This window comes from Crocuta crocuta, unplaced genomic scaffold (genome assembly GCF_008692635.1).
Source record: "Crocuta crocuta isolate KB4526 unplaced genomic scaffold, BGI_CrCroc_1.0 scaffold26, whole genome shotgun sequence".
In the NCBI taxonomy this organism is placed as follows: Eukaryota; Metazoa; Chordata; class Mammalia; order Carnivora; family Hyaenidae; genus Crocuta; species Crocuta crocuta.
Window position 1 is genome coordinate 19315998 of NW_027532249.1, and position 23381 is coordinate 19339378.

Sequence of the window (23381 nt, forward strand, 5' to 3'; positions counted from 1 at the left end):
AATTTGACATACATGTAATATACATATAAGCATACATATAATTTTTGGCTATAAATTTGACACTTTAGATAAAATGGGCAAATCCCCAGAAGAGCAAAACTTACCCAAACTGACTCAAAAATAAATAGAAAATAAAAATATTCTTTAACTATTAAAGAAATTGAATCTGTAATTGAAAAAAGTCCCAAAATAAAATCTCCAGACTGGATCATGGCTGCAGTGATGAGTTTTCCAAACATTTATGGAGTATATAAAACAATATTATGCAAACTTATCCAGAGTATTAAAAAGGAGGGAACACTATTCACCTTGTTTTATAAGGTTGCTCCAACTTTCACAGCAAATGACAAATTTAGGCTACTTATTCTCATGAACATAAAGGAAAATCCTAAGTAAATTAATAAATTGGCTTCTTAAGAAGTATAATTTGGCAATATGTAAAAGATAAAATGACAGACTGAGATGAGATTATTTCAAGAATGCAAGCTTTTATTTATTATTATTATTATTATTATTTTCTCTGATTTAATTCACTAGAGCAAAATGGAAGTCCTAAAACAAAACCTCTGTCCCTCTGGTGAGAAGGCAAACTTTTTTAAGTTTTACTTTTTTTTTAAAGTTTGCATTTCTTTTTTTAATGTTTATTTGTTTATTTTTGAGAGAGGGAGAGAGATAGACAATGAGAGAGGGTCAAGAGACAGAGAGACAGAATCCCAAGTTCTGACAGCACAGAGCCCAATATGGGGCTCAAACTCACAGAACTGTGAGATCATGACCTGAGCAGAGATCAAGAGTAGGACCCCTAACTGACTGAGCCACCTAGGTGCCCCTAAGCTTTTTTTATTGTTTTTTATTTGTTTCTGAGAGAGAGAGACAGCATGAGCAGCAGAGGGTCAGAGAGAGAGGGGGAACACAGAATCCAAAACAGGCTCCAGGCTCTGAGCTAGCCGTCAGCACAGAGCCTGACGTGGGGCCTGAACCCACGAACCGTGAGATCATGACCTGAGCCGAACGCTTAACCCAATGAGCCACTCAGGTGCCCCTAAGCTTTATTTTTTTAACCGAATGTCCCATACATATGGGAAGGAAAAATTGCCTTGTGCATTTTCACAAAGTGAACACACATTTGCACTTTGCATTTAAACCAGGAAGCAGAACAGTACCAATACCGTGGAAGTTTCCTGATGTCTTCTCTCCTGGTAACTACCTTGTCTAAAAGTAAACGTAAATCTTCATTTATTTTCCACTAATTTCACTGAGATATTATTGATATGTGTAATTTTAAGTGTACAATCTGATCATTTTTTAAATTGAGATATAATTGACATATAACATTGTATTTGTTTAAGTAATCAAAATGATTACCACATCAGTTAACATCCATCACCACTTATAGTTACATGTTTTTTCCTCGTGATTAAAACTTTCAAGATCTTTGCAACATTCAAATATATAATACAGTATTGTTAACTATAGTCACAGAGCTATACATCACATCCCCAGGACTTATTACCTTATAACTGGGAGTCTGAATCTATTGACCACATCCACTGATTTCTCCCACTTCACTTCCCATTCTCCCACCTCTGACAACAGCAGTGTGTTCTGTGTCCTCAATCCGTAGTCATTTTGTGTTTGTTTGCTTGTTTATACCCTTATATAAATGAGATCATAAGGGCTGTGTCTTTGACTTATTTCACTTAACGTAATGCCCTCAAAGTCTGTTGCAGGTGACTGGGTTTTCTTCTTTTTTATGGATAGATATATATACAATCACATTTTTCTTATTCATTCATTGCCAGTGTACACTTAGGTTGTTTACAGGTTTTGGCTATTGTAAATAATGCTGCAATGAACATGAGATATAGATATATTTTTGAGAGAGTGATTTTGTATCCATCAGATAAATATCCAGACATAGAATTGCTGAATGATATGATGGGTTTATTTTTAATTTTTTGAGGAATCTCTATACTACTTTCCATAGTGACTCTAAATAAGTATTTATGTTCCTGCCAACAGAACACAAGGATTTGCTTTAATCCACAACCTCAGCAACACTTGTTATTTGTTTCTGGTAATAGCCATTCTAACAAGTGTGAAGTTGCATCTCATTGTGAGTTTCATTTGCATTTTCTGAACGATTAGTAATGTTGAACATCATTTCATTTGTCTTTTGGCCATTTGTATGTCTTCTTTGTAAAAAGAATCTATTTAGATCTTATGCTCATTTTTAAATTAAATCTTGGTTTTTGTTTTTGTTTTGCTATTGAGTTGTATGAGTTCTTTATATATTTTCAATATCAATCCCTTATGAGATATATGAATCGCAAATACTTTCTTCTATTTGATAAGTTCTATTTTGCTGTGCAGAAACTTTTTGGTTTGATGCAGCTCCACATATTTGTTTTTGCTGTTGTTACAAGGATATTTTAATAACTGAAAAATTAATCAATATAATTCACCAAGTATGAGCACCTGGGTGCCTTAGTGAGTTGAGCACCCACTCTTGATTGTGGCTCAGGTTATGTTCTCATGGTTCATGAGAATCATGAGAATCTGCATTGATAATGCAGACCCTGCTTGGAATTCTCTCTCTCTCCCTCTCTCTCTGCCCTTGCCCTGTGTACATATGAGTACATGTGCTCTCTTGGTCTCTCTCTGTCTCTCTCCAAATAAATAAACTTTAAATATATGTCACCAAATATATGTAATAAAGAGAAAAATTATAATGAAATGCCAATAGATGTAGAACAAAAAAGTGATAACAGTTGAATATCCATTTACAATTTAAAATTGCCTGGCACTAAGAAAAGGAGGTAGTTTATTAATTTAATAAAGTACATATGTATGTTATATAAATTTAAATATATATAGTAATTAACGATGGAATATTAAGAGCTTCTACCCGAGATTTTTAACAACACAGGTACTCATTATCACTGCTTTTATTTGTCTCAGGTCATAGCCAGTAAAATAAAACTTAAAAAAAAATACTACGAATTAAAAAGGTAGAAAGAAAATTTAGTTAGTGTGCATAGTGACTTCCTCCCAAAGAGTACAGTATAAAAAGGGGAAAGTAAAAATAGCTTTATGTATGAAAAACATGACAAACCCTACCCAAACCAGTTGATCAAGTTCAATATCAATGTTCATAAATCACGTAGATAATATGTACCTTTGATATGATGTGATGAAAATAGCATTTTTATCTCTGTGGCTTTCCTTCACAAAGCTGATAACCCCAATGTAATCATGAGGAAACATTCAGACAAATTCAAATAGAGAGTCATATAACAAAATGCCTGGCTAGTATTTCTCAAAGTTGTGAGACCCTCAAAACAAGAAAAATCTGAAGACATTATCACAGCCTAGAGGAAACTAAGGAGTCATAAAGTTACTAAATGTAATATTGTATTTGGGATGGGGTCTTGAAACAGATAATATACAGGTAAAAACTAAGAAAATCCTAGTAAACTATGGACTTACATTAATCATAATGTATCAATATTGGTTCATTAATTGTGTGAACTATACCATACTAAAGTAAGATATTAATAATAAGAGACACAGTGCAGGGTATACAAAATTCTCTGTATTATTTTAACATTCTTTTCTGTAAATCTAAAAGTGTTTTAAAATAAAAAGTTTATTTAAAAAATAGATACATAAATTTTACTTACAAAAAAAAGTTATGTATTGAAAAGTTGCTTTCTAAATGTAAAGGACATTTCTCCCAGAATAACTGTTAATAAATCTAGCTGATCCTTGTATAAATATATGGTGTAAATAAAGCTAAAGAGTCATGAAATTGTTGATAATACAATCCCAAAATTGTGAGTTAACCTTGTTCAGTTATACATGACACATCATGAAAAAAAGTCTCTTTCAGAAAAAGTAAAACTAATTTTCCATCATTGTATTATTTAAAATAGAATGGCAATCTTCAAATGGAAACAAAACCACTTCTATCATGCTTGGAAGAGTTGGCTTTTAAAATGACTTGCATTAAACAGATTTCATTGTTCATCCTCTGGGAGTTTATTTATAACATTATTTATATGTCACTTGATGTTGTTCTTTCCTCATAAAGCCTACTTAATTTGGAGTTAATTGGGTCATAAAACAAAATACAAACCAAAGGGGAAAGCTTGTTATATTTAGGGATGAAGTTATTTCTAGCAGGTATTGGTAGAGAAAATTGTTGGCCATAGAAAGTTCAAGCACAAATTGAAACAAGACCTTTTTGTGACATTTATAAAGCATAAATGTTACATAGATTGCAATGAAAATTTAATGAAGACATGTAGAATTACTTCAAAGATTAACAAACGTACATTACTTTGAATAATGACAAATACTACTTATGATCCTTTACCAATGTGGTACATGTTGCTGTTATGTCTTCAAGTTTTAATTTTTATTAATTCTAACCTTAAATTTAAAACATACATACCATCATCTATCATTTATAACTGCTAAAACAATTTATTTTTTCCTACATAAAAATATGGGACATCTTATTTATTAACATCTTATGACAAAATATAATGTATTGTGTATTAGGAAAGGAAACCTCATGTCCTTTTATCATATTTCAGAAATTTCCATTCTTTCTACAAGTGGGAAATTTTTGAGGGGACATTTTGGTTCTCTTAGGTCTCCTTATATTAGAAATGAGCTCTCATGGACCCAGGTTTATTAGCTGTACATTGTAGTTTATATCTTCCAGTACACAGTTCCATTTCCTCCTGTTAGAAAGACCTGGAATATTCCAGGTCTGATATTTATTTATTTTTGTTTTTATATTGAGAGAGAGATCAAGAGCATATGTGCAAGAGCGAGCAGGGGAGGGGCAAAAGGAGAGAGAGGTAGAGAATCTTAAGCAGGCTCCATGCCCAATCTAGAAACTCACATGAGGCTCAAGTGGGGGCTACATCCCATGAACTGTGAGATCATGACCTGAGCCAAAATCAAAAGTCTGACACTCAACCGACTGAACCAGTTGGCCCAGCCACCTGAATCAGTTCTGATGTCTAAATGGGAGAGAGCATTCAGTTATAAGGATGATCATTTCTGGCTTGCCCAATCAGTTTATTTCCAGACTGTTTTTCATAGCTTTTGTTTCAAGGTTGGACATGGTAACCAGATCTAAATAATATCTTCATCCTAATCACAGTGATTCACTTAGTGATGAAACTTTGAGCAAATGAAACTTTGAGCAAAACGATTGAGTGAGAGGTGTGCAGTATCATGCTTTCTACATCTCTCTCTTGATTTTTGTCTCTCTGCTGCCTCTCTCACCCTCTAACTCTTTCTGCATATGGATGGGGGATCAGGTAGCTCCAAGAATTGTTGATGGCCGTGTTTCAACGACAAATGAAGATAGTTGTGAGGTACAACTGAACCCACAAAAAATTGAGCAAAAGTAAGGAAATAAATTCCATTCTTAATGACATTATAGACATATGGACTTATACCAATCCTGAGGTCCACATGATGCTTAGTCTTCCTAGTTGCAAGAGGACTCAAGTCCTTCATGATAAGGTAGTTGATGTTATATATAGTGGTAAGGGATCCAGAGTTCTGATATATCAGTGCATGGATTCCAGTGAAATATCACTTGTATATATGTGCTGTATTTCTCACTTAATCTGTCAGTGCTGAAACAGGGTGGACCTGCTTCTCTGTTTCTGCTTCCATGTAGGAAGACTACATGCACAGAGCCTCTATCGTGATAAGGGAGACCCACAATTTCTCTCATTCTCTCTATTTTCTAGAAAACAATATGTGATACAATGATTCTGGTAAGACAAGTTCTGTCTTGTGTACACAACTTTCCACAAAGCAGGGTGTACAAATGTAGATTTAGGCAGGGAGTAGCCTCATATCTAAGTCACAGTCTCAGATCCAGCTTTATTAGGCCCACCTCTACTTTGAGAATTCTGGTCACCTCCCCTCTTATCACTAATGTGCCTCATGACTTTCAGGTGGTCAGCAGTTCTTTTTGGACAGTTTTTCCACAGTTTAAAACTGAAAGGGGAAAAGGGGGTTCAGTTTAAGACTCATCACTACACAATAAACTTATTTATTTTATAAATTACATACTAAGCTCAAATAATTAAGAACCACAAAAATACACAATGTATCATCTACAGTTTGGGGATGTAAGGGTGGCCAGCCACATTTGTGCTTATGCTATTTTAATGTATCTCTTTTTCTATGCTGGATAACAGAGAAAGGATGAACAACTAAGCAGGTATTTCATAAGAGTGGCAATTTACCTTTTTGAGTGTTACCTATTAGGTAGACACAGTGCTCCAAACTCTGCATATTTTCCTATCCTCACAGTAACTACTCCAGATTTGTTCAAAAAGGTTAAATAACTTGGTCAATAGCAAGAGAGTTTCACAGAGCTTGCCTCTCAGACAGAATCAGCCTGAATTTCTACTGCATTACTTGGAACAATAGAGACTTAAGAAACATTTTTATGCCTGCTGATTTCCTCATCCCCTAAGTATCATCAATGAACATCTTAGAACATACTGAATCTTTCACTTCCTTAAATTCCCCACAGCAACTGCCCTAGTTATAACTCTCCTCATCTCTCATCTGAATTGCTGTTAGAACCTCCTTAAAGTTTCCTTGCCTCTACAGGCTCCCTTCATCTATAAACTTCAGTTCCATCCACTTACTACTTGTATAACTTGGAGTAAAATATAAAACTCTTATGAATTCTTTTTCCCCAGATGTAAATTATATTTTACAGTTTTTAACATAGGATTAGGGCCAGGTTTAAATGTGTTAGAATAAATAGAATTGCCAAGGACATTGATTGGCACACAACAAACGTTATTTTAGTTTCCTCCCTCTCCTTATACAAGAGTTCTAAAGTTTAACTGTTGAAGGCTCATCTTATTCAGAATACTTTGGCAAATCCATATAACATACAAAATAAAACTTGTGCTCTTTATATTGGCATTCATGATTCCCTGCCATGAATAATGATCCCTTTACAACCATACTACTTATGGTTCCCAGATCATACCATGCACTGCATGCCTTATACAGTGAGAGGTATTCTTAAATCTGCCTAGAGTTTTGTTTTTCTCGTCTTGTTAAAATCCAACCTATCCTTCAATGTTTACCTTACATTTCTTTTTCTTCAAAGCCTTCCTTAATCTCTAGACTAATTATATCTTCTGTATTCCCACAAAACTTGATTTTTTGGGGTTCATTTTGATTTTGACTACATTTCTACTGCTAGAGTAGATCTCCATTTTCCTACTGTACATTGTTCCTAATAATTCCCTAATTAATATTTGTTGATTTATGTTATGAAAAATATGCTTTAAAGAGTATAAAAACTTATCTGAATAATATTTAGCAGTCACAAATGTGATTAAAATCAGATACAAGAAAATGTATCCTTCTGGAGAAGAAAAAACTCAACTAAGATCTCAGATTAAAGAGTAACTTCCATGACTGAGTTGTATGGAAGAAAGAGCTCATGATATGTTGATCTTTTACACACATATACCTGGACTTTGAACAATATTTATTTATTTATTTATTTATTTTTAATTTTTTTAATGTCTTTATTTTATTTTGAGAGAGCGAGACAGAGAGCGAGCAGGGCAGGGGCAGAGAGAGAGGGAGACACAGAATCCAAAGCAGGCTCCAGGCTCTGAGTTAGCTGTCAGCACAGAGCCCGATGTGGGGCTCGAATTCACAGACTGTTGAGAACATGACCTGAGCCAAAGTTGGACACTTAACCAACTGAGCCACCCACGCGCCCCTGAACAATATTTTTTTTAATGTTTTGAGAATTTGGGAACACTTCCTGTACATTTGCAGATCAGTGAGGACACGGTGTCTACAAGACTAAGCCAGAGCCACAGAGAAGCATGGAGACATCAAATTTATCTGACTGACAGTATCAGCCTTTTCTGAAATTTGATTACATAGCCACATGGAAAGAATCTATTTATTTAATAAAATTATAAACATAAAAGCATTTTAAAATGCTCTGCTATACCCCTTTTGAAGATAAATTTATATCTGATATATTCCTCCACAGTAGATGCACTGTAAGAAGTTAAACAGCTGGCCTGTAATATATTTATTCTCTTTCTGAGGGGTAGGGTCTGGGGAAAGGAAGGAAAGAAAGGTCCTTGTCAGACCTTCAAGCAAATGTCCAATGACATATTCTCAGAGGAAGAGACCTGATCTGTTGAATGCCTTTAACAGACCATCTCTGGGTAAAAGAGTAACTAGATTCTCTCTAGAGAATCTGTAAGCTATATACTCTCTGGGGTATTAAATGGAGATTTTTCATAATTTAAATGACTTCTGTGTGAAGTAACCACATGAAAATTACTTAGAAATCTCATTTATTATTCTGGACCAGAAGTATATGTCCAATGCAAGAAGAATATTTTATTCACCATTTTAAATTGTTTCCTGAAGGAGAAATGTTATGATGTTTAGTTGGTCATAGTATTGAAAAGGAAAATCTTGATATTTTAATTTCTTCAGAAAAGATTAAGACTTTATGTAACTGACAATTCATAAATAAAAATATGAATTGATATATGAGCCACAAATCCAGAAGTATTACCATTAAAAAAAATTTAATGTTTAGTTATTTTTGAGAGAGAGAGAGAAACAGAATGTGAGCAAGGAAGAGGCAGAAAGAGAGGGAGACACAGGACCTGAAGCAGACTCCAAGCTATGAGCTGTCAGCAACAGAACCCATCACCGGCTCAAACCCATGAACCATGAGATTATGACCTGAGCTTAAGTTAGAACTTAACCGACTGAGCCACCCAGATGTCCTTGTTATTTATTTGTTTGTTTGTTTGTTTGTTTGTTTAAGAGAGAGTGCAAGGATGAATGGGGGACAGGGACGGGGGAGGGAGAGAGAATCTTAGGCTCCATGCTCAGTGTGGAGCTCAATCCAGGTGGCTCCTATGAACTGAGCTGAAATTAAGAGTGGGATGCTCAACTGACTGAGCCACCCAGGCACTCCAAATGTTACCATTTTTAAGTTACTACTTACTAGTAACTAATTATAAAAGTAAAACATGAGTTTGGACTTTTATTTTTTTTATTTATTTTTATTTTTTGTTTTTGAGTTTAGACTTTTAAATTGGCCTCAAAATCACATGTAGGAACACTTCCATAAATTTTTATTCTGTATTTCAAATTTACCTTTTTTTCCAGGGAATTCAACAGATCGATTTTTGCCCACAAGGACTCTCTCTGAGCCTACCTGTCTCCTGGAAATAGTACTATTTCTTCAAAATAAAACGTGTGGCTTAGCTTTTTTATTTCTTTTTTTAACCTGTTTATAATACCTCCTGATTTATTTTACCAGGAAAATATCTTTAATTAAGAATAAAAATATAATTTTTCCCCAAACATTATGCATTTTGAAAGAAACATATGAATAACATGTACATGAGTGAGAGCTATTGATAATATTTCACATGGACCGTCACACCCTAATGAGTGTGTATATACCCTTACAGGAAAGGTAAATCAATGCCTTCAGGAAAGGTATGCATGTATAGGACAGCCTACTAGAAATAGGCATTTATTATATAAGTCAAGAATTTCCTAAACACTTCATCCACACTGGCATGGGAGAAAAATTGGCTTGGTATTTCTGTTAAAACTGGGAAAACAAAAGACTGCTTTTCACCAAATAGTAAAGCGAGATTAGGTGAAGTAGGTAATATTTTATATTTTGTATCCACTTTAACATTTTTATTTAAAAGTGGCATATTATCATAGGAATTTAAACATTCAAGTACACTATAGAGATTAAACCTTGTGAGAAGGAGAGTATGGTTTAGAAAAATTTATAAGACATGTAAACAGTGGATTGTGACTTCTGCCTCAGAGTAAGGGATATGAACAAGGATTGGATGTACCCTTCCCCTGAAGCAACTTAGAAAATAAGACAAAATATATGAAACAATGGTTTTTAAAACATTAAACATCATGCAATAAACAATGTTCCTTGAGAGTCTGTGATTACTGCAGCTTACTGCCTTGAGCGGAAAGGGCTTAAGGAAGAAACCCAAGCATAGCCCAATGGGCTCCCAAAGTTGAGAAGATTGTGCTGCAAGTCCAAGCAATCATAGAGGCTAGAGTTTGCAGAAGAGAGAGCTGGAGAGGAGAAAGCTGTGGTGAGAGCTGTAAAGAGAGAAAATCTGCCTTGAGTTTTCAGTAGAGTACTGGTCAGTGCATAATTGTCAAGAAACCACCACAGGCTGGGAAAAGAATTTTCCAACAGAGAGAATGGTATCTGGTGCTCATAAAGAGCTGGAAATAATGCCTGTTTTCATCAGCCACTCTAGAAAACCTCATAATTCACTGGACATTGGACACAGTATACACAGCAGTATCTTACTTTAGTATTGAGGCATAATTAGCCCTAGACTTTATGTTGTTCTTGTCCTAACTAATGAATCTTTAAAAAAAAATTTGGTTTTTACATTTATTCATTTTTCAGAGACCGAGTGAGACAGCGCATGAGCGGGAGTGGAAGTGTGGGACAGAGAGAGAAGGAGACACAGAATCTGAAGCAGGCTCCAGGCTCTGAGCAAGCGTTCAGCACGGAGCCTGTCATGGGGCTTGAACCCACGAACCATGAGATCATGACCTAAGCTGAAGTTGGATACTCAACTGACTGAGCCACCCAGGTGTCCTAGGTCCTAATTAATGAACCTTAAAAGCAAAACCAGAAAGGAGGAAGCTATTTCCAAGTAACTTAACTGCATCCCAGAAAAAAAAAAGTCTCTAGAATATTTATAGGAATAAAAGAAATCAGCACACAGGAAAGTAAAATTAATATGTTCAAAGAAAAACACCTTTTTCTCTGTACAACTCACATTTCTGACACCAGATGTGTGGGTTTTTCCAAATCAAGTAATTTTCCAAATCTTGGTAGACACTGAATATCTTACCAATTTAACTCAGTTCTGACACCAGTTGCCTAGAATTAGTACAGACTGGGCAGGTTAAGATCTTAGTCCTATAAGATTGACCCCTTCCCCCCCACTTCAGATGTTAATTTCAAGTCCCAGGTTGTCATCTGTACCTTTAACAGACCAGCTATAAACTGGGGAGTTACCACAATCAACTTACTTCCTCAAGTTCAATAATTTGCTAGAATGGCTCAGAGAATTCAGGGAAATGCCTGACTTACTGTTACTGGATTATTATAAAGGATACAACCCAGGAACAACCAGATGGAAGAGATGCAGAAGGCAAGGTATGGTTGCTGGGGGAGAGAGGATGGAACTTCCATGTCTTCTCTGGGTGCACCACCTTCCCAGCATCTTGACATGTTCACTAAATTCCAGAAGCTCCCTGAACCCCTTCAATTAGAGTTTTTATTGAGGCTGAGTTATGTAGGCATAATTAACTAAATAACTGGAAATTGGGATTAACTCAAACTCCAGCCCCGTCCCTTGTCTGTGAGGAGAGCTGAGTATTTCAACCCTCTAACTACATGACTCATTCCCCAGACTGTCAGCACCTTTATCATTAGGAGCTTTCCTAAAGTCACCTCATTACCTCATTGACATAAATTTAGGTGTGGTTGAAAGAGGCTTATTATGAATAGCAAAAAAGCAAAACAAAAACAAAAACAAAACTTCCTGTTTATCTAAGAAACTTATCTGCATGATACGGCAATCTTTGTTTTTCAGAACATCTCTATCCTGCTTGCTAATGGCCTTCCTCTCTTTTGCATCCTCTGATCCTATCCCTCTCCTTAGCTCAAGTAGGCTTCATATTGCCTCATCGTCGCTGGAATCTTGTGTCTGTGTAGATTCTCTGAACATACACTATTATATTTTATTTTCTTTTGTTAATCTGTCTCAGGTAAATTTCATTCTAAGTCAAGCTGCAAGGACCTTGGAAGGTAGAGAATGATCTTCCTTCTCAACAGGAAGGTATAACTAATCCTAAAGGAAGAAACAAAGATTCTGGAAGTAGGGGAAAGTAGACTATGTAAAAGCCCCACAAATTTGAGAATGAATGAATTTTGAAATGATTATTTAAGGTACTTTTAGAAAAGAATGTACAGTGGGCTCCTGGAGGGCTCAGTCAATTAAGCGTCTGACTTCAGCTTAGGTCATGATCTCATGGTTCATGGGTTTGAGACCCACCTAGGGCTCTGTGCTGACAGCTAGCTCAGAGCCTGGAGCCTGTTTCAGAGTCTGTGACTCCCTCTCTCTCTGACCCTCCCCTGCTCATGCTGTCTCTCTCTCTCTCAGAAATAAATGAAACATTAAAAAAAAAAGAAAAAAAAAGAAAATATGTACAGATTTCTTAAGAACACATCATGATTATCATACATTTCAATTTTTAATATGGGTAGCCAACATACAGCTAAGGAAAGACCTTTAGAATATACATTTTCAAGGGCACCTGGGTAGCTCAGTCAGTTAAGCATCCGACTTTGGCTTAGGTCATGATCTCACAGTTCATGGGTTCAAGCCCCGCGTCGGACTCTGTACTGACAGCTGGCTCAGAGCCTGGAGCCTGCTTCAGATTCTGTATCTCCCTTTCTCTGACCCTCCCTTGCTCATGCTGTCTCTCTCAGAAATAAATAAAACATTAAAAAATTTTTTTAAAAAGAATACACATTTTCACTAAGTAATAATTCTTAAAGGCAGAAAATAAATATAAGATCATAATAATTACTGTATTGAAATATTAATGGTGAAATATTTTCAGCTAAGGAAGGCAATTCAACTTTCCATTTTACTGTGTTGTCTTTTGGTTGATCACTAAAGTGATGTCAACCTGAACGGAAGTCTCTGTGTTATAATATATAAGGTTTAATATCAAATACCAGTCATGATTTTTGGAATTTTTATCTATATGACTTCTAATGTATTTATAACCACTGTGTTTACAATAATTTCCATTTAATTTTATATCTCCTCTCTAATTTATACCAAGATAACATTAAAATCAATAATAAATTAATAAATAAATGTGATATGAAGTTGTGTTTACTCAAAATGGATTAACATAAACTCTGAAATATTCAGTTTTTCTATTAGCATAATAAAAAAACATTTAAATACTGTTTGAAATAATCTCATTTTTTTACCTCATGACATAACTTGAAAGGTAATGAACTGCATTTTTCGGTTTCTCTGATGCAGTAGGATTATAGGAAGACTACTAAAATAACATAAATATACAATATTATTATATATGGATTTTTCTATGGTAATTTTTAAATAGACCATTATTATACATTACTAACTAAATGTTCTCTGAAAAAGTAAGTTAACTTCAGAAAACCAAAATTTTTATTAAGAATAAAAATATACATTTTATATTTTATTATGAATAAAAATAAAAAATAGAAGCAAGTTTCTTATTTATCCTTATAATAATACATGGCTTCTAAGGACAGGCTTTCATTTATATATGTAACTTTTTACTCAGTCACTCAAGTATTAAAAATATCTATTGGAAATGAAAATCGCAAATATGGACTTCATTTATTCTTTGCGCAAAATCCACTTTCTAATATACTTACTTCTCATTCCAATATTAGGTTCAATATAGAAATCATCAGGTTCTGTAAGTCCTGAAAGACAAAGGTATAGAAAACAAGAAAAATAACCAGTTGGTACATGTAATAATAGAGTCACTTGTGTTGTTCCTTACAGATATAACCACTCATGTAGTTAGCACCTCCCATGCTGACGAGAACACAGGTCTGCTGCTGGAATACAGTTATTGCTTTGTTCTTTAAATATAGCTATACCATCATTTCTGAGACATATCCTTCTATGATTATAACAAAAGATTTATGAGAAGCCATTTATCTATATCATGACTCTGATAACTCTCTTGCCTGTTGCCACAGAAACCCAGATCATGGCCATGCATTTCTATGAAAATAGGAAATAAGAGAAGATTAAGACTTACAGCTCCATTCTTTAATTCTTGTTTTATATTGACACAAAATCAGATCATGACTTGCTTTGACTGCCTTGTTTACATTACTTATATCTAATAGCCACTCTTCATCCCTGTTTTACTCCATAAAAAGTATGTCTTGGCAATTTGTACATCAGCAAATGTAATTGAGCACGTAATGTATTGAATTTTCCTCTCAAAATACATGCTGGGCAGTTTCTTATAATTCTAATGACCGCATCATTATATTATAAAAATTATGATCATGTTATCTGATATATTAGCTCTATATAATCATTCAAAGCTAATATCTTAGCAGTTTTTAAAAATTCTTTATTGACTGTACCTTCACCTAGATTAAACTCATTTTTACTCCCCTTAGCAATAGTGGGGTTTGTAGGTCACAATAACTAGATAACTTTTTCTGATTCCTTTTGTTGTACTTCACATAACTAAAAAGTATGGAGAGAAGGCTTGCATCCGGTTTGGCTTCATATTTTAGAGAAGTCTGTATTTGTCAGCAAGTCTTTTCACTGTCTATTGTTTGAAGAATAAAACATAAATCTTTCAATAGAGATGAAAATTGTTTACATTTGTGACCCATTTTCTTTGTTTCTAGTGATATAAAAGCCCCTGGAAATTAGCAATTAAGATAGGCTACGTAACAGTGAGTATATACCATACTACATATATTTTTTTTATCATCTTGCATTATGACTTAGGAAATGATGTGACCATAAAGTAAAATAAAACTAAATTTTACTAAAGCCCTTTGTGTCCGAATATTTTAGTATGAAAAACATAGAATTTATACACCTTTTCGTTAATTTTTATTTTTTTAATGTTTATTTTTGAGAGAGAGAAAAAGACAGAGACAGATAGATAGAATGAGAGCAGAGGAAAGTCAGAGGAGAGGGAGACACAGAACCTGAAGCAGGCTCCAGGATCCGAGCTGTCAGCACAGAGCCTGACCCAGGGGTCAAACTCACAAGCAGAGATCATGATCTGAGCCAAAAACAGTCAGTTAACCGACTGAGCCACCTAGGTAACCCTATACATTTTTAACAATTACAACCTTAGAGCTAATTTGATCTAAACTAGTTAAGTCACCTCAGTTATATAATTTCTTTAATTTTTGCAAAATTATATCTAATGAAATGCACAGGTATTAAGAGTACAGCTTGATGGGTTTTGAGGAATGTACAGTCATTTAACCAATATTTAATCAAAATACCGAAGTCTCCTACAACATGAAAAAGTTCCTTCTGTGTCTTTCCATTTAACCCCTATCCATGCTGCCTGCTTAGACTCAACCACTGTTCTTATTTCTTCCCCGTAACTTAGTTTTGTTCTTCTATACTTTCATGGAAGTGGAATCCTATACTCTGCACGTGTTTTGCTCAACATGTTTTGGAGATTTGCATATGTTTTGTGAAATCTCCTTTGTTATTGTACACTGTGCTTTTGTATAAATATACCAGAATGCATTGATCTAATCATGTGTTGATATACATTTGTGTTGTGTCCAATTTTTGTTTCCTTTTTTATTGCCATTACAAAGCTATAATGAACATCCTTGTTAAAAGTGTTTATGATAAATATAAATTTAAATTTCCTTTGGAAATTATTACTTTGGAAATAAAATACCTGGGAAGGTGTACAGGTTGCTTATTTATAGTCTCTCAGTTCCAAATTCGAAAATTTGGCCTGCTTTGTGAAAGTGGATCTGGGCCAATTACATATTTTTCCTTGGTCATTTTTACCATGTTAAGTTTTGTCAATAGAGGGCGCTAGAGAAACATTGCAGGAGGAAGGTTTGCCTCTGGGTTGCACTTAGCGTCTCTGCACGTTTCTGCAGTGTGGACACTTTCTCCAGCCTCTTCCTCTACAACACACGGAGCTTCCCCAGCACCGGACTCCTGCTGCCTGGCAGACAGACACAGTCAAACCACCTCCCTTGGCAGCGCACCCACTTGGTCCGTTTTGGAGGACAATGTCTCCAGTGAGATACCTTTCCATGAACAAGTTTCCTCAGAACTTTTTTTTAAACAACTTTATTGAGGCATAATTGATTTATAAAAAAAAAAATCCTTCACATATCTAATGTGTATAGTTTGATGAGTTTGGAAATAGGCGTATACCTGTAATCTCCTGACCTCAATCAAGGTAATAAACAAAACCATTATGCTAAGTGAAATAAGTCAGTCACAGAACAAATAATGGCATAATTCCACTTATGTGAGACATCGAAAGTAGTCAAACTTATAAAAGTAGAAAATAGAATGGTGGTTGCCAAGGGATGGGGAAAGCAGGAAGTAGGAAATTGTTCAGTGGGTATAAAATTATCGTTATTACAAGATTGAATGAATTATAGAGATCCACAGTACAACATATTGTCTATAGTTAACAATAGTTGTGCTTTTACCCAGGACTTGTGAGGAGTCCGTTTCCACCAAGTTCCACTGACGTGAAAGGGAAACACTCCTCTGCCATCCAGTGAGCACCCCACTGAGTCTTCCCCTGAGAGGCGGGTATCACTTTTTTGGGTGCCTTATCTAAGCCCGAGGAGTAGTGGCTGCTCCTTTTAGGTGTGATTCCTGTGTTCTTTGGAGTTGTCTTTACTTGCCTCCTCTCTAATCCCTTGTTATATTTAATCATTTTCCTTTACATTTTCTTTGTTCAAATTGCTCATGATTTCTTTCCTCTGTTTGAACCAAGTCTGATACAGAGGAGAATAACTGGATCTGATAGTAGGTACAAGTTTATTACAAACTGCCAAGTGATTTCCTCAATTGGTTGTATCATTTTACACGCCCATCAGAAATATAAGAGTTTTCTGGATACCCCATATCCTCTCTAGCATTAGGTATTATGCTGTCTTTTAAATTTTAACCATTTTAACGTGTATATAATGGCTGTTGTAGTTTTACTTTGCAATTCCCTGAAGACCAATAACATTGAATATCTTTTCATGTGCTTGTTGATCATTTATTTATATGATATCCTTTGTGAAATGCTTTCCAAGTCCTTTTCTCATTTTAAAAAATAGGTTATCTTTTTATTACTGGCTTAGGGGAATCTTTATATTCAAGATGCCAGGCCATTGTGAATATTTTCTCCCACTCTGTATCTGGCTTTTCAAATTTCTCAACTCTTTTGAGAAGCAGAGGCAGAGGGAGAGAGAGGCAGAGAGCGAGAGAGGGAGAGAGAGAGAGAGAGAGAGAGAGAGAGAGGGAATCGTAAGCAAGCTCCACACCCATCGAGGATCCCCCCTGGAGGCTTCATCTCAGGATGGTGAGATCATGACCTAAGCAGAAATTAAGAGTCAGACATTTAAATAACTGAGTAACTCAGGCGTCCTGAGAAGCAGTTTTTTTTTTTTAAAGACACATTTATTTAGACTATTACATTTAGCAATCAACAGCATGGGTGCCAAAAAAATTACATTAAAACTCTTTGTTGGAATGCTTTACACTTTCCACGGAATAAAAACTAAAATAACCTGCAATGTAATTAGTCACAAGTGCAGTCAAGTCCCCTGTCCACACACATGAGTCTTGTCTAAAACATGTCTTCTTTGTAGCCGCGAGGCCCTGCCACCACTGTGCTTGGCCGAGTCCACAAATCTGTTGTAACCTGCAGCTTCCCTGCCACTTCTCTGGCTCTCCTCTCTCCCGCTAAGCTTTGTTCCCTGGAGGTAATTAAACCTTTTGTCGCTGCCACAGCTGCTGCTTCTGCTTGAACCCCCGCAGCCACCTGGGTTTCGTGGTTTGATAAAGTATCGGCCTCTACCACCATAGGGGCCAGAGTTTCTGCATCCAAAATGTCCTCCTTTCATGAGTCCAAAATGTGAAGATTGATTGTTGTCATTGCCAATAACATTATAGCTTCCGGGGCGCCTGGGTGGCTTAGTCGGTTAAGCGTCCGACTTCCGCTTAGGTCATGATCTCGCGNATCATTACCATCCCCACTGCCACCATATCTACCACCACCTCAACTGTTACCAAAGCCACATCGCTCACTGAAGTTTCCTCCATGACCAAAGTTGCATTCCCATGAAAACCACCTCCACAACCAACACTGAAGTTTCAGAACCTCTTCAACCAATTGGCTGGATGTGGTTCAACCTCTAGCCATCTTTTGCTTAGAGCTTTTCTTACTTCATAGCTGTGGTCATTCCCGAGTATGGTATTTTTGAATGACCATCTTATTTACAGAGTCATAGTCATCAAATGTTACAAAAGCAAAGCCTCTCTTTTTGTCCCTGCCTCTGTCAGTCACGATGCCAATCACTTTAATTTTCTCATATTGTTCAAAATCATCTCTTAGATGATGTTCTTCAGTGTCTTCATTAATGCCGCCAACAAAAATCTTTTTCACAATTAAGTGAGCACCGGGTCTTTGAGAATCTTCTCTTGAGACAGCTCTCTTTGGCTCTACAACTCTTCCATCCACCTTGTGTGGCCTTGGATTCATGGCTGCATCTACTTCTTCAACAATCACATATATGACAAACGCAAAGAATCTGGAGCACTTGGTGTTTGGATCTCTTATGACCACACAGTTGGTAAGCATTCCTCATTGCTCAGAATGGCTCCTCAGACTCTCATGGGTTATTTCCAAGCTCAAACCTCCAATGAAGAGCTTCTGAGCTGTTCATGCTCTTTGGGAAATTTTGACTCAGACATGATGATGGTGGGAGGGCAGACTTTAATGATGCTTACTCAGTGGCGTCCACAGGCAGAAAGCCAGAAGCAGACATTTTTAATATTAATAAAGAGCAGGGGGCACCTGGGTAGCTCAGCTGGTTAAATGTTCAACTTCAGCTCAGGTCATGATCTTGCAGTTCATGAGTTGGAGCTCTGTGCTGACAGCTCAGAGCCTGGAGCCTGCTTTACAATCTGTGTCTCCCTCTCTCTCTGTCCCTTCCCTACTCACTCTCTGTCTCTGAAAAAGAAATAAACATTAAAATAATTTAAAAAATAGTCATGAAGAGCAGTTTACAAATTTTTCATTAATATTTTGGGGATTCATTTTCCTTAAGAAATTTTGCCTATAGTGAGATCACAAAGATATTCTACCATGTTTTCTTCTAAGTGCTTTATACTTCAGTTTTTAAATTTTAGGACTACCTCAAATCAATTAATCTAATTAATCACTCAACTGAATAAACTAATTTATTAGATTAATCTAAATTCATGTTTGTGGGCAGTGTAAATAATGGTCACAATTTGGGTTTTTGTTTTTGTTTTTCCTCCATCTTGCTGTCTAGTTGATCCAGGACAATGTAATAAAAAGGCTTTGCTTTTTTTCACTGAGTTGCATTGAGTACTCTTAATTTCTTTTCTTCCTTTACTGCCATTAGCTATAATAGCAGTGCAATTTTTAATAGAAGTCATAAGACTAGACATCTTGCTTTAACCTCAATTTCAGGGTAAAAGCATTCAATATTTTACCAATGAGTGGGGATTTTTTTGTGTGTGATATTATAATGAGGTATAAATGACATGCTGTAAACTGCATATAATACAAGGTACCATGTGGTACCAAAGTACCATGGACATATGTATACATAGCTGTGAGGTCCATGACATTCAAATTAGTAAACATATCCATTACCTTCAAAAGTTTCTTCATGTAATCCATTCCTCCTATATCTCCCTTCCTTACTCCTAAGCAACTATAGGTCTATTTTCTGTCAGTATTGATAAGTTTGCATTTTGTAGCATTTTATATAAATGGGAAAATATTGTATATGATCTTTTTTTTGTCTGTATACTATCATTCAACACAATTATTTATGACTCTATTCACATTGTTGCATATATCAATAGTTCATTCTGTTTTATTACTGAATAATATTCCATTACATGGATATAACATAATTTGTTCATCCATTGATCTTTTGATGGATATCCAGGTTGTTTACAATTTTGTTTTTATTATAAACAAAGCTGCTATGAACTTCCATGTATACATTTTTGTGTGGATGTATGCTTTCATTTCTTGTAGGTAAATGCCTAGTAGTTGAATGGTTAGGTCAGGTAGGTATATACTGAACTACTTAAGAAACTCCCAAACTGCTTTCCAAAGTGGTTGTACATTTTATACTCCCAGCAACAATGTGTAACAATCCATTTGCTCCTCATCTTTGCCAACACATGGCATGCTAACACTTGTTAATCTTAGCTGTTTTATTAGGTGTGTAGTGCTGGATCACTGTGGCATTAATTTACATTTCCCTAATGACTGGTGATGTTGATCACCTTTTTATGTACTAGCTTGCCATCCATAGGTTATCTTTGGTGAATTATCTGTCAGACCTCTTGTCCATTTTTTTAATTAAAAAACATGTTTATTTATACTTGAGAAAGAGAGAGACAGAGACAGCATGAATGGGGAAGGGCAGAGAGACAGAGACAGAATGTGAACCAGACTTGAGGCTCCAAGCTGCAAGCTGTCAGCACAGAGCCCTACACAAGGCTTGAACTCATGAACCGTGAGATTAAGACCTAAGCCGAAGTCTGCCGCTCAACCAACTGAGCCACCCAAGCACCCCCATTCTTTCTAAATTAAATTGTTCCTTTGCCTTTTTTGCATTTTCTGGGTTCTTCACAAACCTTCTTTATGTGACTTTTTAGCATATTTTAAGATACAAGATTTGTATTTCCCCATCTATGGCATGTGTATTAATTCTCCTAACAGTGTCTTTTGAAAACTAAAAGTTCTTACTCACTGNCCTTTTTAGCATATTTTAAGATACAAGATTTGTAAGTATTTCCCCATCTATGGCATGTGTATTAATTCTCCTAACAGTGTCTTTTGAAAACTAAAAGTTCTTACTCACTGAAGTACAATTCATCTTGGTTTTTCTTTGTTAACTGAGCTTTTTGTGTCATATCCAAGAAGTCTTGGTATAACTCTGGAAGTCTATAGCTATAGGTTTTTTATTTGGGAACATGATTCATTTTAAGGTAATTTTCCTATGTAGTATAGGTATAGATTTATGGGGCGGGGGGCAATTTTTCCAGCATCATTTGTTGAAAAAACTATTCATTTTCCTTTGAATTGTCTTTGCTTAGTTATCAAAAATTGTTAGACGTTATTTGTGAAGTTTATTTCTGGATTCTTAATCAGGTCAAAAGATACAGAAAACATCATTTAGTAAACATGAACATCCAGTTATGATTTCAAAAAATCAGCAAATATGAATACAAGGAATTTTATTTAATCTGATAAAGACATACACAGATATCTAAAATACCTATTATAATGTAATGATAAAATATTTTTTAAAGCCTCTCATATTCATAAAAAAGGCAGTGAAGAATACGTAATCAGTATGGTAAGGCAAGACAAAATGTGAATCTGAAAGGAAAAACACAAACCCTCATTGTTCACAGGTTATATCATTACCAAAGTAAAAAACCTATAGTAATTTAAGAGAAATTAAAATTTATTTTATTAATAAAATTTATAAAGTGAATAAATATTGGATGCATAATTAATAAAATATATGTTTATTTATGTAATTTAAAATGTATATCATTGACAATAGCCAACAATATAAATTTCTCACAAAATATACAAGCCTACTAGAAGGAAAATTACTGAAAGACTAAGTAAATGGAAATATGTACCATGCTTATAGAGTTAATATGATATTGTAAATCCTTTACATATTGATTTATGTATTTACTTTAATTCCAATTTAATATTACAAAATATTTCATAAAATTTGACATAACATTTAATAATTCTTAAAATTTTATGTGAGAACAAATGATACAGAATAGCCAAAATGCTCTTGACAAAGAGGCAAAGGTAAATGACCTACCTTGCCAGGTATCTAGACTTGCAAAAAGCTGAAATAACTAAGACATTTTGCACTGGGGCAAAGTAAAACAGACCAATAAACAAAACAGAGGCTTAAAAAACACATTCCTACATATATGGACAATTTATACAAAATAAAGATAACAATGCAGATTAGTTGTAGGAAGGATGGAGTATTAAATGAATAGTGCTGGTAAAACTGGCTATTTATATGACAAATTTTATCAGATTCTTATATCATTCCAATTTTATTGTTATGTCCAAAAGGACTAAAGATTTGAGTGTGAAATGTACAACTACAAAGGTTACAGAAGACAAGACAGAGACTATATAATCTTGGAGTGGGGAGATGACTTCTTAAAACAAGATACAGAGAGTCTAAAGCATAAGTTAAAAGTTTGAGACTTTCACTTGCATTGAAAAGAAAAACAATCTATTCATCAGAAGACCAAAAGTTAATCACAAAGTTGAAGAAGATATTTGTGTTGTGTGTATACACACCCACACCCACAGAAATATATATCTACAATGATTATAATTTATATTATATACAATCCATCATTATACAAGATACAAAAATAATTTGTATTCATGGCAAAGAAAAAGATAAACCAAAACTATTAAAAAATATTAACTGGCAGGGGCACCTGGGTGGCTCGGTTGGTTAAGTGTCTGACTTTGGTTCAGGTCGTGATCTCTTGGCTTATGAGTTCAAGCTGCATGTTGGGCTGTGTGCTGACAGCTCAGAGCCTGGAGCCTGCTTCGGATTCTGCATCTCCCTCTTTCTCTGTTCCTCCCCTGCTCACACTCTTTCTCTGTCTCTCAAAAATGAATAAACATTAATATATATATATATTAACTGGAAAATTGGTATTGAAAAACTACAATAAAATAAAATTTCATCATCAGATTGGCAAAAAAAAAGTCAAGAAATATAAAATTTTGGTTAGGATGTATAGAAATGAAGACTGCTAATGAGAATATAAATTAGAGCAATCACTTTGAAAAATAAATTAGTATGATCTCATAAAGCTGAAGATGTCCATATACACTATTCCAGGAATCCTTCTGAGGTATTTACCTTGGAGAAAACTTCAGCATGTATAGCAGAAGACATAGTCAAGAATATTGATGGCAACTTCGTCTGTAAAAGCAAAATGAAGCAAAGTACAACTCCTCAAAACAAGATGTTATCAATCAGAAAATAATACATTTAATAGTAGTCCTACANCCTTGTATGTATTTAACATGTAATATGTATATAATAAAACATATTATACTTTAATATAATATATAAAATGTTTAAGTTGTATGTAGTATAATATATATTATATAATTATTTGATATCATGTATAAATTATATAATGTAATATACTAAATATAAACATATATTAAATATAAAACCTATATTTTATTTAAATATAGATTAAAATAAAAATAGATTAAAATGAAGACAATGGAGTACTTTTTTCAAAATTTCAAGGAAAATTTAAACATAGATTATATATAGTTAAATCATTTTGTAAATATGGGAGCGAAATAAATACTCTGTAAGTGAAAACACTTTAGAATTTTATCACAAA

The 23381-nt window shown here is 34.8% G+C and overlaps 1 pseudogene; it reads right to left on the reverse strand.

The window, feature by feature from the left end:
* Nucleotides 1–17491: 17491 nt before the first annotated feature.
* LOC144243095 (heterogeneous nuclear ribonucleoprotein A1 pseudogene) lies at nucleotides 17492–18650 on the reverse strand (annotated as a pseudogene).
* Between the last annotated feature and the right edge of the window lie 4731 nt (nucleotides 18651–23381).